The following is a 15,404-nucleotide window of genomic DNA, read 5'->3' on the forward strand; positions in this document are numbered from 1 at the left end:
CTAACCTCAATTCCCATGGCACAAATCACTTTATTTCCTAATCAAACATAGCTAAATGCTTACTAATTGACCATTAAAACTTCAATTTACTATCAATATGGCCAAACCCTAATATAGCTCAAAACCCTAATTTTCAATACCTCAATTCATGCATAAGACCTTATAATTTAACTTCTACCATATACAACTCATCAAGAACATTACTAATCAAATTTAATTTCATCAAAATCATAATTTCCTCAAGGTTCCTCATGGCTACTAAAATTTATGGCTTTCAATTCCTCAACATATTCTTTCAATTCTTTAAATTTTCTAACTCATATCATACTCCTAACATCAATTTTAAAGAGAAAAGGAAGAGATATGGCACTAACCTCTTGGATGAATTTCTACCCTTCACTTTCCTTTACTTTTTCCTCTTCTAATGGCTGCCCAAGTCTAGTTCTAGTGGTAAGAGAAATTTTTTATAAAGAGACGGTGAGGTTTTATGATGAAATCAAGTGGGAATTAAAGCTTTTGTTGAGCATCAATGGAGGTTAGTGAAGAGAGTGGGTCAGCTAGCTATTTGAGGAAGAAGGAGCAGATTGTTTTCTTCAATGTTTCTGCCCATTTTATGCTTTTAATTAAGTTTATAGATAGGTGTCACAATATGATTGGGTGGGGATATTTTAGTGACATCATGTGATGTCATAATTCTAAATTTCCTTCATTTTCTTTCCTTTTCTTTTCTACTTATTTTCAATTTAATTTTTATCAATATTTATTCACATTTTATGTCATAATAATTATTTAATTAACTAGAAAAGTAGATCAAAAATCATCTCCGAAGACGAAATGACCAAAATGCTCTCCGTTTGGCTTATTAAGCCAAAATGGTCTGTACCGATCGAAAAATTTTTCTAAGCATTTTCTTGGCATTCTTATGCCATAGAAACCTCAATGACTCTTCTCTAGAGTCCCAAAAATTATTTCATGAATTTTTCCATAGGTTTAGTGCTTCTAACTGCGAGGACCACAATTTCCCACTAGGTTATCCATTGCTGGGCACCGGCTCATTTAACTTGGCTGTATTTTATTTCTAAAATTTGTTCTAAATTTTTTCTTACCATTATTTGAGTTATTTATGAGTTCTCATTCTAGTCTAAATATTTTTTCAAACGTTCTAGCTGTCCAGACCGACACGGGTCACCGGAACAGTAGAATATATGAAATTGCTACAATGAGGGTGTTACAATGGCCATACATCACTTATAAATATATATCTATGTAGTTAAATACTATGCGCATTTTATATTGCATTCTTAATTGATTAAATGCTATGGATGTTGTTTTATGGTAATTTAGAGCAGCGTGTATAGTGTGTGATATTGGACATGGACAGGACGGGTAGACACGGTTGGAGCTTGACTCGCTGGGACCCGATCTTTTTATGGATAAGTCGCAGTAAGCATGGCTCGAGATGATCTCGTTGGCTCTCGCATTTGGTCTATTAAGCGAAAATCCGGCTTGAGATATACTCGCCGGCAGATGTTGGATTAAAAAACTGTATAGCGAATCAGCTTCCATATATGTACTGTTTGAACATTATTGGATGTGCAAGTGCTCCAAATTGCCTTTTTGCTGTTATTATGTGATGTGTATAAAAATTTCGATGGTTTGTATTCTACTCTTTAGTATGCATTAGCTCTAGGGTAACGAGAGAAATTGTAGTTAAAATTGGTATTTTACTCTCTGAGTCGAACGCTCACTCCTGTTCACCTTATTTTTTCAGGCTACAGGAGGATTACTTATTGTGACTAATCTACTCCTCTTCTTCACAGGTCAATTAGTAATATCTAATATATTTTGTACAATTTAGCCAAAATTTTAAACTCCGCATGTGTTAGAAGTATTTTAATCAATTTGGGACTGTAATATAATATTATGTTGAATTTGTAAGAACATTAAATGCATGTATGTGTGAGTATGATTGGATTGGATGAGGGAGCTGAACTCCCATTTAATTTTATGACATTATGAGCATGTAGAGGGTGAGCTAAGCTCCCCAAATTGTTATATATTGTGTTTACAGGTAGGGCGAATTAAAAATTTTCCATTGTATAGTCCATATTATGGTCAGACTCTATCCGATTAAATTCTTGAAATTGGGCTTAAAATGGGCCTTAGGATTGGGTTAAGAAATAGTTAGGCTTACTACGGGTCTCGGGGGCTTTAGGCTGGTCCAGATCCTAGTACCGATCCGACCCATAGATTGGGTCATGACAACTGAAAATCGAAATTAAAGGGATTTTAAATTCATGTTTCTGGTCCCCCTAAATCTTAAACTAATAGACACTCTAAATAGGAAGAAACTATTTAGTATATCTCGGTGCATATATACCCTTTCTCTAAACACATAAGTCACACTATTAGAATAAAAAAAAAAATTTCCCTTTAAAAAATATTATTTTTTTAATGTTTATAATATTTATAATAATTCCCCTAGGTGTATCAAGCAATAGAGAATTTATAAATTCATAGAAATTTATAAAAATCATTTATTTTAAAATCCAAAGACTTCACCAATGTTCGTGAATTCTTTCAATCTAGCCTAATTTAAATCCAAACAACAGTCCAAGGGTCAAGCGGTATGCTAACAACGACAAGTCGAGGATCGTGTCAATCTCACCGCGGAATGGCCCCATGCCCATTTTCCGCATGATGGATATTCTTGCCATTTTTATTTTAGAAATTATTCTTGCCAATTTGAAAAGTCTGAGGATAACATGCAAAAAAAAAAATGTTAATAAATAAATTATTATTTAAAAAAAAGTAATTTATAATTTGGAAAAAGTAAAAAAATAAATTTATTTTTATGAGATGAATTCTTAAAATAAAAATATTTTTATATAAATAAACAATTAAAATATATAAAATTAAATTAATTAAAATAATATTTAAATAATAATAGCAATCAAATTTAATATAAATATAAATAATATATAATAAATTTTAATTAAATTCATATACTGTAATTATTAATTATAATAATTACTAATAAATTAAAAAAAACGATTACGTCCTATAAAAGCATTTCCAAACCATATTTTCCCCCAAGCGCCAGCCCGCCCGAGTCATTGCCGTTTTGTTCCAAAACTACGTTGTTGTTGTCATTGATGTGCACCACTGCACGGCCTTTTCCCTCCCGCCAAACACAGAATGAGGTGGAGCTTGAACTATATCTTCACAATCCCAAAAGCCCTCCTCTCCTCTTTCCTCCACTCTAACGTTTTTCCTCAACTTCGTTTGGCATCAGAACTGCACTCTCTTCAACGTCCAATATCATTTTTACTCTCACACATTGCACAATCAAGTTTATCATTTTGCTTTAAATCCCCAGTTTAGTGTTAGTTTAACTCGGCTACAATAGAGTTGATTAATGATTGGTTCCTTGATTGTTTAAATTACTTTTGTAGGTTGCATGGTAGCGGGGAGTCAATGGCTGTACTGCCTATTGAAGGTGGTGGTGGTTCTAGAAGAAGAAACTCTATTATCTTGGCATTTAAAGATGCAAAGATTTCAGTTCTGGATTTTGATGATTCGGTACATGGACTCCGCACTAGGTGAAGTATAATCCCAACATCCTTGATTATGTGGCTTTCAGTTGTATAATCTACGCGCAGGCTAAATTGTTTAATATGAATGACTATGTTTGCATCGTGTTTTCTTAAAGTGCAAACTGACAAAAAAATCCATTTTGGCCAATTCATTTATTATTATTTTTTTTATCAATTTTGGCCCAATCTCAAACTTTAGCGTCAATTTTGGGCAGTTTCATAATTGAGGCTTTTGGACTCTGATGTGGCGGATGACATTATCAATATTATCATCTAATGTTGCCAACTGATTTAAAACATTATTTTTGACGTGATAAAAATATTATTATTTTTATATAATATTACTGGTAAGGTTAAAATTTTGATAAAAAAAATTAAATATTTTTTATTTTTATCAAGTATAGTAAATTCTATTTAGTTTGTTTTAATTATAGTTAGTTAATTAATTTTATCCTAATTTAATAAAAAATTAATGTTTTATTACTTAATATATTTATAAAAAATTAATATTTATGTAACTTAGTATAATAAAAAGTAATTTTTCCCTTAGTATAATAAAAAGTAATTTTTCCTCTCTCTCTTCCCTCATACTTCCTTAAATTGTATTTAAGGAACTTATTTATGAAAATAAATAAAATTTTATTATGTTTCCAAAAATTAGAATTTCATGTAAAAACATCAACAATAATTACCATTTTAGCATATATATAATTAACTGTCACGACCCATCCTATGGGCCGGACCGGCACTAGGACCTGGGCCAGCTTAAAGCCCCCGAGGCCCGTAGTAAGCCTAACTATTCCTCAAATCCATAACCAGGCCCACAATTTAGACCCAATATGCATATAAGATAATTTAAATTAAACTGTTATAATTTCATTTTGGGCCAACTTAGCCCAGAACTTTTCAGAAAACTAAAATCAGGGGAGCCCAGCTCAACCCTATTACCTCATTTATAACCATTTAAAACTCATAAAATTTTTTTCTTTTCATTTATTAATATGAAAACTTGAATTCATACAGTCTCTGATAGGCTTAATGCTACTAGCACATGCGAGTCCTAAATTACAAATTTAGAGAATAATAATACAATTAAGTAATCTTTTTCATAACCTGAGAGGAAAGGGACAGGTTATTCTGAAAAATGTCTCCTCCTGTAGCCTGGAAAAATATGGTGAACAGGAGTGAGCGTTCGACTCAGAGAGTAAAATATCAATTTTAACAGTAATCTCTATAACTATCTAAAACTAATGCACCTGTAGAGTGAAATGCAACATCGACAATAAATTCACATTATAGCATCAAAAGGTAATTTGGAGCACTCACGCACTCGTAACATCAATCATAATATATGGGAGCCGATCCTCTATACGCTCTCTTAAATCCAACTGGTGCCGTGAAGAACTCATTTCGGACTTCCACTTAAATACCAAATCGGGGTCCCAAAGAAAGAACTCAAGCCGTGTCTACCCCGAAGGACCGGGTCCCAGCGAAGAACTCAAGCCGTGTCTACCCGTCCAATCCATAGTCCACACCACATCACACGCACGCCAACGCACGCACACTGCTCCAAATTACCACAACATACATGGCACTTTAACATTTATCAATGCATCAAAAATCATGCCTAGAGTTTAACTACATAAATATATGCATATAAGTGATGCATGGGCATGCTGAGCATATAATAATATCGAAATTACAATTAAAATTAATATTCTACTCATAGTACAATCGACTATTGTGGTCTTTGGATGCGGGAAAATAGTTGATCTCGATCACCTAATAATTAAATTATAAATTTATTAGTACTAACTCAAAATAAAACTCTAAAGAGGTAATAGATACTAATTCATGCTAAATCCGTGAGTTTCTATACCTGGGACCTACCCAACCTGCAAAGAGGCTCAAATAACACTTCTAAATTCTCAATTTCCACAATCACATCTCATTAATATCACATGGCCCCTCCTGGGCCCTCCAAATCAGACTATACTCAAAATTTTAAAAATTACGTTTTAGTCCATATAATTGACATTTTTCAAAAATCCACTCAAACAAGCTCTAAAAATTCTAAAATTTTGCCCCGCGGTCCTTAATAATATTATAAGGCTATTGCAAAATGAATTGTAATTTTCTAATCACCCATGAATATTTTATTCAAGAATTTTACTCGATTCCATAAGTTTCCAACTCCTAATTCAACCCAATTAAATATTCACATATTTAAACCTCCATCCTCAAGCTTCAACCAATTATATAAAATTTAATTATCTTAATTTCAATTAATCTTATATGCCCACATGCTAAAAATATAACTAAAATCTATCCATATTTCTCAAAAATATTCTACGATCACCCAAAAATTCAACTAACACCATAGAATATCTCCAAATAATTTTACTTTCATCATATATTTTTCTTAGAATTTTTCTCCAATTTTTCCTGTGTAAGAAACATCGTATTTATGCTCCGCAGATGAGAAATAATAAAAATTGTCTTACCCAAGTTTATCTGTGTCTCAAAAATTCCAAAAATTTATGAGGAAGCCTCTGGAAGTTGAACCATCTCCATAGCTCACGGGCCATCACGCACCACCGCGCACGGTGGCTGGCCGCCGGTCGCCGGCGACATTTGCCGAATCTGATCATACCACCATGTTCCTCTCCTCTTCCTCAGTCCATATGTGGTCTCGGATCGTCGATCCAACGGTCGGATCGTCGTAGATCTGACGAAAAAGCTTGAAAAACCCGAAACTTCTCTCCTCCATATCTCACTCATCCGACCTCCATTTGCTTCAAAATTGGTATCAAAAGAAAGCTCTCGGAACAAGCTTTCCAACGCCACAGGCAGCGCCTCGATCTGACGTCGGACGAAGCCGGAAAGTCGCTGCCCACTGTGCGCGCGTTTTCTCTCTCCTCTTCCTCTCTTGCCGCCGTTTCTGGTGGTCCTGGACGTCGCCGGAGGGTCGCCGGCCGGGTGGGGAGCTGCTGGGGACGTCGCCGGCCGGTCACCGGAGAAAGGAAGAAGAAGAAGAGAGGGAAGGAGAGGGAAAGAAGAGGAATGGGGGGGGGGGGTTTCCTCCTCCCGATTTTTGAAACATTTTTTTTTTTTTTTTTAAAAAAAGAAAAGTTGGCTGTGACAGTGGGAAACCCACTGCCACACGCCAAAAATCCCATCAGCAATATTTTTTTTTTTATTTTTTTTTTTATATGGGTTGTTACATTCTTCCCCCCTTAAGAAAAATTCGTCCTCGAATTTTCGAAGAAACAAGAGATATGGAAAAGAAGATTATCGGAACAAGTGAAATCATTACTCCTCCAGCTATGCAGAGATTGGTAAAACATTTATTCTTCAAACTCTTCTAACTATTCATTGACCATTTTCTGACATTTTAAGTATTCGCTATACCTCACCGTTCTTGACTTGATGTCTCATAACTTTAATCAACTTTGGTGTTTACCTCACTTTTATTACGCCCCAACATGTCTCTTGGTGACTTCAGTCATCATTCCTTTGTTTTAATAATATCTGTTTTCCCTAATGACATAACTTATGTTCCTTGTTCCATGGTATCTTATGAGTAGCTTTCCTGTAGCACTTAGTCTAGGCATCCTGTTCGAGATCTTCACTCGTCTTATGACCTCAGTGGTCAATACCTATAAATCTTCTCACTCCCATGATATTTCAAATTTTTAATCTCCTTTTGTGTCATTACTAAGGTACTTAGACCAACCTCTGTCCATCTTATGTAACTAGTCAGGTAGAGTCTCTACTAAGGGCCAAGTGTATCATTTATCAATATTGGAAAGTAAACTGGGTCTCTCCTTCTAGGTAACAAAAGTGTTTATATTCCCTGACAACTCAATCCATGCGACTTTATCAATTCTCACTCCTTCTCTGGAATGGAAATATCTAGACTTCTTCCTATAGCTTCTTAGTTTGTGGCCTACTTCTGACACATTGGCACTCAGATCGAGGCTCCACTACTCCTTTAATCTATCATCTCATAATAACTTATTTTAAACATCCCTTAGTGTGTTCCTAGCATACCTATTCCTCCTTATCCTCATCATTATAACTGGCTCTATCGAGCTCTTTTTCTGTCCTTTGCATCTTATCCACTTCCCTTTTCCTATTTTTGGTATTGTTGGTATCTTTTCAACCTGCTCTACTTATTCCTTAATTTTAGTCCTATCTCATCCTTACACCTTTTCCTTCAAAGATGTCTATCCCATCATCAACTTTAACTTTCTTTTTATTTCTTAGTCTTATCTTGATTACTCATTTCATTACTTCAAGAATTCTAACCCTATGATTTACTCCTACCAGCACATTCTTCACCTTATGTAACACTTATAATTACCCATAGAAAATTTTTCTTGTATCCCCTTTTTTCCAACTTAACTATCAGAACATTATCATTCCCTACCAGCCTTAGTAGGAAATTGCTTATCCTGGATGAATATGAGCCCCATAAACTATAAGTTCCATCTGAACTAACACGGCTGTAGGAAATATGTGTCATGCCTTAATTCTAAATAAAATACTTCACGTATTTATTCTCCTTAATATAATCACATATACTGCCTATAGCTTTCTAAACTTCAACCTCAAATTATCCATCAGCAACAATTTCATCTATTGAAACTCATCCATAAATAGTACTTCATCTAGCTCATGGTTTAAAACAGTCGCAAGCCTTAGTAGCTAACTCAATTTAACTCCTGTTATTACTCTGATCGTCCTTTCATACTTAACACTAGGTATGCACTTACTGTCATTCTCATATCAGGAAATTGTGTATGAATTGGTGCCTACCAAACTCTCAAATAACTAGGTCTCCTTGATTCAGTCTCTGTTCCTTATATAACCCTCTAGAACCAAAAGCACAAGCTAAACTTGAAAAGAAAGAAAAATATCCTCTTATATTTAATTACGCCCGATTGTCCATATAACAACGTTTAACCTATGTTTCTTGGTCTTTCTCTCCAAATTTCATTATCTCCTAGCACAATTGTGCTCTACCTATAAGGTATCATCTGCATGAACCCTTTACCGTACCATTGTCCTTCCTGACATAATATTTTATAATTTATTAACTTTACTTATACTCGACCTATGATTCATATCTATCATCGTTTATATTGTGCCCTTAACTTTTGTTGATTCCTGAAAGATTTCTCTCACTAATAAATTCTTCCAACACTAATTCCATCCTTATCTACGGTCATTAAGTTGATCTTTGAACTTTCTAGTGATTTATAACCACCCAGACTTGTCACTTCTCGTTCTACCGTTACTGTTGTTCTGTCGTTATTGCTTCACTGCAAAGTGATTCTGTTGATCACACTAACAATGCTTGCCTGACATTCATAACGAACCTCTAACTACCTTCTCACTATCTCAAAAGTCTAATCTAAAACCTATGTGTCATTATCTATAATTCTTTCCACTCATCATACCTATTTGATCCCTTAAATTGACTTTTATTCAACTTACTGCTTACTATCTTCTCTTTCTCTACCTATTTAGGTAGTCCGCAATACCATCGCACACCTTCTAACATTTACTCATTATTATTGTATTCCATACCTCCATCACTTTTCTCACTAATGTGGTCCCATTTTGGGTTTTCCATCCTTGTCATTCTCCTTGCCAAGAATAACGCTTAGCCTATCCTATATCTTAACTTTGTTCCTTTTATTATGCGCTCTTTAGGTTGTCCTTTCATTTATTTCCTTTGTCTTACCCAAAATAGAACTTGACTATTCTATCCCTGGTTCCATTCTTTTTCCTAACATAATAGCGATTTGCTAACTATATCTTCGAGTCTCTATCGCGTTATCATATGTCTGTGCTACTCAGATTTGGTCCTTTGACCACTCTAGCTAGTACTTCCACTAGCATTTAGATTATATTGCATCTGCAATCAATTGTCCAAACTTTCATTCTGCACTTTCTTTATCCATTGGCCTTCTGTGATTTATCTTCGTTAATTTATTACTCTTAACACTATTATAATTAGATTATACTATTGTTTTGAATAATTTGAAATTAGAAAGGAACTCAAAGAAATTACTGATCATACTTTTATTGTATGATCTCTATTCTTATCCTTTAGCTTACATAATACCCTCACCACCTCCAGAACTGATTCTGTAATAATTTTATTTATTTGTTATTATTATTATTATCCATGTTTACTCAATTAGCCAAAACTTAAGGTTAAGCACCCAAACCCGTCATCCAATTCAAAGGATTTACATCCATCGTGATCGATTATATATGATTCCTATAATAGAACTTGCATCCTCCGCAGATACCCGAGCCAACTTCTCTCTACCACACTCTACTCCCATCTAGGCACTATTTAGTTGGTCACCATTATTAGTAAGAACTTTCGATCCCTTCTGAAAAGATAGGACTATACCCTAACTTGCTGCAACAAAGATATTACATTTACCACATTGCCCAAAACCATGTCAAATTAATGACTCTCCTATCATATTATAGCTCTGTGTATCATCAATTCATAGTTCGACTTTCCCTAGGTAGTAGGGTTGTACTTTATTTCATCTTGATACACACAAGGTATACTATTCTCACTAAGTTCTAACCAAATGTTTGTCATAATCTTAAAAACTATCCAAAATTCCATACTGAATACTAGATAATCTCACTCTATAGGTGTCACCTTTACTTTGCAACTAATCCGAAACATCTGGTCTGATGGCAATTCTTATTGTAACTCTAGCTCATGCTAGGGTAACTGAGTCACTGACTCTAGTTATCACCCCACTGTGACCTCTCAATATTCTATCTCTAGACTCTTAACCAGGAGTTCCCAACTCCTCTGCAGATATAGAACTCTGTTCTGGTATTGCTGTACCAAAACAGTAGACCCTACAAACATCCTCATCATAAGCACTACAGTGAAGTCGCAGCTCTACACAATAATCTCATGTCAGCATCAGAATCTGCAGCTTACAGAGCAGACATTGAGAACATTGTATAGTTACTACGATACGTCCTGACAGACTAGGTCTCCTAATCTCTTATCTCTCTTGAATATTCTATTATCACAAACTTATTCTAACTGGGTCATCCACTGATGACTGCCAGCAGTGGTATCCTCATCCTTATCTAGGGCAACTGTACTTTCAAGACTCACCTTTATGTACTCGTGCCTTGCACGAAATGGGCACACCATTTAAACCCATACTGACAAAATATAACATTTCTTGGAGTACGTATCCTCATGATAGATCTCACATGTCTACTAACTCTATTTCACATTTCTGTGTACTCCACGAAAATCAAGACACTAACTGAGGCACTTTTATATTTCACGAGGTATAAAGCAGAATCTAGAAACAAAGAATTCTGAGAAAAAAGGCAAGCAGAATCCTATACTCCGCATGTAACATCCTAACAAGACTACTTTTACACTCCCAAGTATATTATTTCCCATGAATCTAGAGCCTAAGCTCTGATACCAACTTTGTCACGACCCAACCTATGGGCCGGACCGGCACTAGGACCTGGGCCAGCTTAAAGCCCCCGAGGCCCGTAGTAAGCCTAACTATTCCTCAAATCCATAACCAGGCCCACAATTTAGACCCAATATGCATATAAGATAATTTAAATTAAACTGTTATAATTTCATTTTGGGCCAACTTAGCCCTAACTTTTGAAAACTAAAATCGAGAGCCCAGCTCAACCCTATTACCTCATTTATAACCATTTAAAACTCATAAAATTTTTTTCTTTTCATTTATTAATATGAAAACTTGAATTCATACAGTCTCTGATAGGCTTAATGCTACTACTAGCACATGCGGAGTCCTAAATTACAAATTTAGAGAATAATAATACAATTAAGTAATCTTTTTATAACTTTGAGAGGAAAGGGACAGTTATTCAAAAATGTCTCCTCCGTAGCACTGGAAAAATATGGTGAACAGGAGTGAGCGTTCGACTCAGAGAGTAAAAGATCAATTTTAACCGTAATCTCTATAACGATCTAAAACTAATGCATCCTGTTGAGTTAAATGCATCATCAGTAATAAATTCACATTATAGCATCAAAAAGGTAATTTGGTGCACTCACGCACTGTAACATCAATCATAATATATGGGAGCCGATCCCTATCTGACTCTCTTAAATCCAACACAGTGCCAGTGAATAACTCATTTCGGACTTCCACTTAAATACCAAATCGGGGTCCCAAGAAAGAACTCAAGCGTGTCTACCCCAAGGACCGGGTCCCAAATAAGAACTCAAGCCGTCAACCCGTCCTATCCATAGTCCACACCACATCACACACACGCCAACGCACGCTGCACCGCTCCAAATTACCACAACAACATACATGGCACTTTAACAATTATCAATGCATCATAAATCGTGCCTAGAGTTTAACTACATAAATATATGCATATAAGTGATGCATGGGCATGCTTGAACATATAATAATATCGAAATTACAATTAAAATTAATATTCTACTCACAGTACACCGTCGACTATTGTGGCTGCTGGATGCAGGAAAATAGTTGATCTCGATCACCTAATAATTAAATTATAAATTTATTAGTACTAACTCAAAATAAAACTCTAAAGAGGCAATAGACACCTAATTTATGCCTAAATCCGTGAGTTTCCCTATACAGGACCTACCCAACCTGCAAAGAGGCTCAAATAACACTTCTAAATTCTCAATTTCCACAATCACATCTCATTAATATCACATGGCCCCTCCTGGGCCCTCCAAATCAGACTATACTCAAAATTTTAAAAATTACGTTTTAGTCCATATAATTGACATTTTTCAAAAATCCACTCAAACAAGCTCTAAAAATTCTAAAATTTTGCCCCGCGGTCCTTAATAATATTATAAGGCTATTGCAAAATGAATTGTAATTTTCTAATCACCCATGAATATTTTATTCAAGAATTTTACTCGATTCCATAAGTTTCCAACAGTTAACATATTCCTAATTCAACCCAATTAAATATTCACATATTTAAACCTCCATCCTCAAGCTTCAACCAATTATATAAAATTTAATTATCTTAATTTCAATTAATCTTATATGCCCACATGCTAAAAATATAACTAAAATCCATCCATATTTCTCAAAAATATTCTACGATCACCCAAAAATTCAACTAACACCATAGAATATCTCCAAATAATTTTACTTTCATCATATATTTTTCTTAGAATTTTTCTCCAATTTTTCTGTTTAAGAAACATCGTATTTATGCTCCATGATGAGAAATAATAAAAATTGTCTTACCGAAGTTTATCTGTGTCTCAAAATTCCAAAAATTTATGAGGAAGCCTCTGAAGTTGAACCATCTCCATAGCTCAGGGCCATCACGCACCACCGCGACGGTGGTGGCCATCGATCATGGCGACATTTGCCGAATCTGATCATACCACCATGTTCCTCTCCTCTTCCTCGGTCCATATGTGGTCTCGGATCGTCGTCGTAGATCCGTGAAAAAGCTTGAAAAACCGAAACTTCTCTCCTCCATATCTCACTCATCCGACCTCCATTTGCTTCAAAATTGGTATCAAAGAAAGCTCGGAACAAGCTTTCCAACGCCACCGAATCGCCTCGATCGGACGTCGGACGGCCGGAATCGCTACGGAAAGTCGCGCCCATCATGGCGCGTTTTCTCTCTCCTCTTCCTCTCTTGCCGCCGTTTCGTGGTTCGGATGTCGCCGAGGGTCGCCGGGGGGGGAGCTGCTGGGGACGTCGCCGGCCGGTCACCGGAGAAAGGAAGAAGAAGAAGAGAGGGAAGGAGAGGGAAAGAAGAGGAATGGGGGGGGGGGGGTTTCCTCCTCCCGATTTTTGAAACATTTTTTTTTTTTTTTTTTTTAAAGAAAAGTTGGCTGTGACAGTGGGAAACCCACTGCCACACGCCAAAAATCCCATCAGCAATATTTTTTTTTTTTTTTTTTTATATGGGTTGTTACATTAACAATCAACATATGAGTGAATACGTATTATTGGGTCACGTCAACAACAATTTTTTTGTTCAAGCCATGTCAGCAACATCATCTAAAATTTGAGTTTGTCTGCTGCCATGTCTTCTGCCTGTCTTCTGTTAAAGCTTGTTTTGAGGGCTCTGAATAACACTTCCTTTTTTATCTGCATCTTTTGAGTCATCAAATTTTAGTTGCCTATCCTTGTAGATTGTGTTTTTGCTTGCTTCATATCTGGATTGATTTTTGTCAAAATAATTGTTCTAGATTTTCAGCAGATGTTGCCTGGCATTAGCATTAGCATAGTGTTTATAATCACATTTCTGCCGTATTATTTGTCAATTTTGTGATGCCCCTTCAGTTTTTTAAGTTTGCACTGTTTGTAAAAGCAGAACAAATTGTTCATCACCTCAAACATCTGAATGATTCTGTAGTACAGTCACCTATTTAATTTAATATATGTTGGTAGCAAATTGTTTTTATTAATTTATATGGCTTTATGTAACATTTTTCTTTCTGGAGCATACCCTGAAGCAGTAATGCTGTGTCTCTATATTCTTTGCAGGTTCAAAAGCCAGTGAATCAAGTTCTTGCATCACTTGTCAATCAAGAAGTTGGCCATCAGATTGAGAGTCATAATTTAAGTTATGATGAACAGCATCGAACTTATAATGTAAAAGAATTTGAGGTTCGGATCTTGGAACCAGAGAGACCTGGTGGCCCTTGGCAAACTAAGGCTACAATCCCAATGCAAAGTTCTGAAAGTGCACTTGCTGTGCGAGTGGTTAAATTGTTTGTACGTATTCTCCTTCATAATTCCAACTATTCAATTACTCTATTTTGGAGTTGGGATGGGAGAGTTGTGGATTATCTCGTTGGTGATTTGTCTTTGAGTTGATCAGCCTTAAGAGATTAACACATAGGCACTCTTGCTCATTTGGTTATATTTCTTTTCTTAAAAATATGATAGTATTTATGTAATCTCTCTCCCTCTCTCTTTGTGTGTATGTGTGTGTAGTTTTTCTTTTACTTATGTAGCGCACCATTGCAGAATACAACCACAAAGGAGAATGAAACACTTTTAGCTATTGAGACTGCTTATGTGCAAGGGGAGGATGTTGCAGCAAGAGGGCGTGTGCTTCTGTTTTCTGTTGTGAAAAATCCAGATAATTCCCAAGTTTTGGTACTTTTCGGATTGTTCAGTCCTTTGCTCTCAAAAGTCAAATCCTTTTCATTTTTTCCTTAAACCCAACTACCCAAGCACTGTAAAAGTTTCAACATTTCCTCAAATATTTCTTCTTTGTTCTTTCTAATAGTTTTATGTTTCAGTATTAATTCCGTCACTTTGATTTACAGGCTTCAGAAGTCTATTCTAAGGAAGTGAAAGGTGCGATACAAGGTCATCTGTTGATAGCTTTTGGTCCTAAAATTATTTTACATAATTGGACTGTAATGATCGGGCTCCAACCACTAGAAGAATTGTCCAGCAGAACTTTAAATCAGATTATTTCACACCAAGAGCCACAGTCTGAGGACTAACATCTATCTTTCGTAATGATAATAAGAGATGTTGATTTTCAGAAGCACTCACAATGTTTAAGCTTACAACATATAATGGTGAAGCATCAAAGAAAGTAAAACCATTCAACTCTGTACCAGTCCATGTAAATTGTCCGATCGTGAGGCTTATGGCAAAAGCGGACAATTTCTCTAGTGGTTAGAGCCCGATCGTTACATGGACTCACAATGTTTAAGCTTACAACATATAATGGTGAAGCATCAAAGAAAGTAAAACCATTCAACTCTGT

The 15,404-nt window shown here is 35.5% G+C and overlaps 1 long non-coding RNA gene across 1 annotated transcript; it reads left to right on the forward strand.

Moving 5' to 3' along the window:
- Positions 1 to 3,279: 3,279 nt before the first annotated feature.
- On the forward strand, positions 3,280 to 14,981 carry LOC110669570 (uncharacterized). Its single transcript, XR_009142666.1, has 3 exons — positions 3,280 to 3,602; positions 14,162 to 14,392; positions 14,648 to 14,981. It is a non-coding gene; the product is annotated as an uncharacterized LOC110669570 (long non-coding RNA).
- Positions 14,982 to 15,404: the final 423 nt, after the last annotated feature.

Source organism: Hevea brasiliensis, chromosome 13 (genome assembly GCF_030052815.1).
Source record: "Hevea brasiliensis isolate MT/VB/25A 57/8 chromosome 13, ASM3005281v1, whole genome shotgun sequence".
Taxonomy (NCBI): domain Eukaryota; kingdom Viridiplantae; phylum Streptophyta; class Magnoliopsida; order Malpighiales; family Euphorbiaceae; genus Hevea; species Hevea brasiliensis.